Raw genomic sequence first — 5,032 nt, 5'->3', positions numbered from 1 at the left:
TGGCATTGCACTGTTCGGCAATAAAACAACGCTGATTATGAGGTTCTAAATATGAACGACAACTCGTGAAACTTTACACACACATCAGGCCGAGCAAATTTATCAATATTTTATACGTTAGTTGTGCAGCTTTTTTGAAATGGCTCGCCATGGCCCTCGAGAAATGTTAAAAAAAGCAGCCCTGGTTGAGTGTTTCACCTCGCTTTTTGTAAATTTTATGGAGTACAGTGAACCCTCGGTAATCGCGGTTAATGGGGACAGAGACCACCCGCGAAAACTGAAAATCCGCGAAGTAGCGGCGCACCTTCAAAAATGCTTAAAAAAATATACAATATATATAATAAATATATAAATATATATATATATATATATATATATATATATATATATATACGGGGAGAGAGAGAGTGAAATTCATGTTATAACAAAAAAACCAAATTATTATTAAAACGTATTATTTTTTTATTCCCCAGCCATTCTTTTTGTATTTATTTAATTACTCCGACTTTTATCTGCTGGTACGCCGTCCGGTGTGCCCTGTGAAATGAAAGGTGGCATTCTTTATTCATTTATTTATTTATTCTTTTATACATTCATAACTGACAGCTTCGCGCTCCGCTCGTGCCCGGGCGGAAGAGGTGCTCCAATTCGGCTTAACTGTGACACACACCCGCCCTCCTCCCCCGGAGCTTCCATTCGGTTAAACTTAGGGGCCGCTTGGCACCGCCCGTGCCCGGGGAAGGTGCTCCTCTTCGGCTTACTGTGACGCGAGCATGCCCTCCTCCTCCGGAGCTTCCATTCGGTTAAACTTAGGGGCCGCTTGGAATCGCCCGTGCCCGGGGAAGGTGCTCCTCTTCGGCTTACTGTGACGCGAGCATGCCCTCCTCCTCCGGAGCTTCCATTCGGTTAAACTTAGGGGCCGCTTGGCACCGCCCGTGCCCGGGGAAGTTTCTCCTCTACGGCTTAACTGCCACGCACGCCGGCCGGAGCTCTGGTACTGTCCGAACCGCGCGAAACGTCGCCACCGATCGTGTCCGGGGGAACGTGCTCTTCTTCGTCCACTCTCCTCTTCGCCCACGCTCTTCTTCGGCGCACACCGGCCGTCTAACCGCTCCAGCGCCCCGTCGTGCCGCTCGACGAAACTACAATGCCCCCGAATATTTTTTAGACCCGCGAAGCACTGAACCCGCGAAAGGTGAACCGCCAAGTAGCGAGGGTTCACTGTATGTATAAGACCAAGACCTACAAAAAAGTCTCTTGGAGCAATGAGCTAGGTTTTACAGGAAGTCGGCCATTTTGAATTTACTTAAAAGGGGGCGGGTCACCACCATGGACTTTGTGTAGAAATTATAATTGGGGCCCGAGCAGCGACCGCGGCGAGGTCCCTATTGTTTTTGTAGAAATTATTATTATTATTATTATTAGGGCCCGAGCAGTGACCGCTGCGAGGTCCCTATTGTTTTTCTAGAAATTGTTATTAGGGCCCGAGCTGCGACGGCTGCGAGGTCCCTATTGTTTTTGTAGAAAATATTATTACTTTTATTATTATTATTATTATTATTATTAGGGCCTGAGCAGCGACCGCTGCGAAGTCCCTGTTGTTTTTGTAGAAATTATTATTATTATTATTTTTCCGATTGTTCGATTGCATTTTTGACCCCCGAAACATGCACAAAAACTCACCAAACTTGGCAGTCTCATCGGGCATGGCGAGAAATTTGATATTTTAAACGTCTAATATGAACAGGAAGTGAGTTATGAATTTTTGAAAGTCCGACTTTTGCCCTTTTTTGCATGTTTACAGGGGTCATTCTTTTGCACCCTGATCCTAAAGGCTTCATCTGATTGCCTTAAAATTCTGTCTGTAGCATCTTAAGACCTGGGACAAACACTGGGGCTAAAACTTTTTGTTTCCGAAATACAATATGACGGGGGCGGGGCTTCGAAGTTTTCACTTAAGATTTCCTTCGCCGCAATGGACAAAATGCTTAATAACTCTCTTGCACATGCTGCTAAAAATCCAAAACTTCACATGTACATAAAGAGTCGGTACCTGAAGACATCTATATGTTTATATTCAGTTATACACCTTGCGCCAATAAATATCATTTTTTACATTTTGACGTACTGCACGGTGCCCTTTTAACGAATCCGATTGAAAATTGGCTAGAAAAGACTCAAGACATTGATCTTACTCTATCCCTATTTTTGTGACTTTCCTTCGAAGGGCGTGGCTATTACGGTGCCGCAGAGTCTGATTATTCTCCGTGGCAACAAAAGTTCCTGCAAAATGATTCAGATGATCCATCTTCTCGAAATTTTTCACATTTGAGGATATTCAGGCCCTGAAGACGGCTGCCAACTTATTTTTGATCGCAGTGGTAGCGCCACCAACTGGTTAAAACAAATACAAATTATTTTCGTTGATGTTTTTCTCCGGGCAGGTTAACAAAATCTACCTTATATTTGCTCGGATGAGTGTTTAGGCCTTGAGGATGTCACAATACGAAAGTCTTTCGCCTTCTTCAGAGTGTCACATGATGGTGTCTTGTGGCCCGTCTTTATCAGCTGATGTTCCATGAGGGCGTGACTTACCTGTCACAAGAATGAAGGCAAGTCACGCCCCCCGCTGTCCGTTAACTCCGCCAAGATGCTGGTCCAGGTGGTAGAGAGGATGAAGGCTCCCTTGTCTCTGTTCATGGTTTTTATGCCTTGCTTGCAGATCTCAATGGCCTCTCTGATCCAGCGCTGTTGTTTGTTCTCTTCTGTGCGGATGACCCTGCCCTTCTCCCGGTCCATGATGTGGTTTTCCCTTTTGCAGTGGTCAGTGATTGCTGATTTGTAATGTTCATGTTGTGCTTGTTCTTTTACTGCTCTGATTTTTCATTTTTTTGACAGGTAAGTCACACCCTCATGGAACATCAGCTGATAAAGACGGGTCTCAAGACACCATCATGCGACACTCTGAAGAAGGCGAAAGACTCGCCGAAACATGTCAGGTAAAAAATTTACCGAAAACATAATTGTCTGCTTTTAATGAATCTGTCAAATATCAATAATAAGAAGACAAAATGAACCTAATACAAATAAATGAATGCTTAATAACTCCCCTGCACATGCTCCTAAAAATCCAAACCTTCACCTGTAAATAAAATGTCCCGACCTGAAGACATCTTAATGTTATTATTTTGTTATACACACAGCGCCGCCAAGTGGAATCAAAAATTTGTTTTTATTTTAATTTTCACGTACTGCACCGTGCCCTTTTGACGAATCCGACTGAAAATTAGTCAGAAAAGACTCAAGACAATGATCTTACTCTCTGCCGAGTTTTGTGACGTTTTGGCAAAAGGCGTGGCTATTACGGTGCTGAAAAGTCCGATTGTACTTTGTGGCAACAAAAGCTCCGGCAACATGACTCAGATGATCCTATCTTCTCGAAGTTGTACACATTTGAGGATACTTCAGCCCTGAAGACATCTACCAACTTATTTTTCATCGTAGTAGTAGCGCCACCAACTGGTAAAAGCTAATAAAAGTTATTTTCTTGGATGTTTTTCTCCGTGCAACTCAACAAGGTCGCCCTCATATATGCTCGGAGGACTGTTTCGGCCATGAGGATGTCACAATACGAAATTCATCCTTTTTCGTGAAAAGTTGTGGGAGTGGCATTGCACTGTTTGGCAATAAAACAACGCTGATTATGAGGTTCTAAATATGAACGACAACTCGTGAAACTTGACACACACATCAGGCAGAGCAAATTTATCAATATTTTATACGTTAGTTGTGCAGCTTTTTTGAAATGGCTCGCCATGGCCCTCGAGAAATGTTCAAAAAAGCAGCCCTGGTTGAGTGTTTCACCTCGCTTTTTGTAAATTTTATGGAGTACAGTGAACCCTCGGTTATCGCGGTTAATGGGGACCGAGACCACCCGCGGAAACTGAAAATCCGCGAAGTAGCGGCGCACCTTCAAAAATGCTTAAAAGAAAATACAATATATATAATAAATATATATATATATATATATATATATATATATATATATATATATATATATATATATATATATATATATATACGGGGAGAGAGAGAGAGAGAGAGTGAAATTCATGTTATAACAAAAAAACCAAATTATTATTAAAACGTATTATTTTTTTATTCCCCAGCCATTCTTTTTGTATTTATTTAATTACTCCGACATTTACCTGCTGGTACGCCGTCCGGTGTTCCCTGTGAAATGAAAGGTGGCATTCTTTAATTATTTATTTATTTATTCATTTATTCATTCATAACTGACAGCTTCGCGCTCCGTTCGTGTCCGGGCGGAAGAGGTGTTCCAATTCGGCTTAACTGTGACACACGCCCGCCCTCCTCCCCCGGAGCTTCCATTCGGTTAAACTTAGGGGCCGCTTGGCACCGCCCGTGCCCGGGGAAGGTGCTCCTCTTCGGCTTACTGTGACGCGAGCATGCCCGCCTCCTCCGGAGCTTCCATTCGGTTAAACTTAGGGGCCGCTTGGAACCGCCCGTGCCCGGCAAAGGTGCTCCTCTTCGGCTTACTGTGACGCGAGCATGCCCTCCTCCTCCGGAGCTTCCATTTGGTTAAACTTAGGGGCCGCTTGGAACCGCCCGTGCCTGGGGAAGGTGCTCCTCTTCGGCTTACTGTGACGCGAGCATGCCCTCCTCCTCCGGAGCTTCCATTCGGTTAAACTTAGGGGCCGCTTGGCACCGCTCGTGCCCGGGGACGGTGCTCCTCTACGGCTTAACTGCCACGCACGCCGGCCGGAGCCCTGGTACGGTCCGAACCGCGCGAAACGTCGCCACCGATCGTGTCCGGGGGAACGTGCTCTTCTTCGTCCACTCTCCTCTTCGCCCACGCTCTTCTTCGGCGCACGCCGGCCGTCTAACCGCTCCAGCGCCCGTCGTGCCGCTCGGCGAAACTACAATGCCCCCGAATATTTTTTATACCCGCGAAGCACTGAACCCGCGAAAGGTGAACAGCGAAGTAGCGAGGGTTCACTGTATGTATAAG

The sequence above is a fragment of the Idiotropiscis lumnitzeri genome, unplaced genomic scaffold (assembly GCF_059441095.1).
Source record: "Idiotropiscis lumnitzeri isolate Australia: NSW breed Sydney's pygmy pipehorse unplaced genomic scaffold, RoL_Ilum_1.0 HiC_scaffold_36, whole genome shotgun sequence".
In the NCBI taxonomy this organism is placed as follows: domain Eukaryota; kingdom Metazoa; phylum Chordata; class Actinopteri; order Syngnathiformes; family Syngnathidae; genus Idiotropiscis; species Idiotropiscis lumnitzeri.
The sequence above is the reverse complement of the archived record's forward strand: the minus strand, read 5'-3'. Positions refer to the sequence as shown.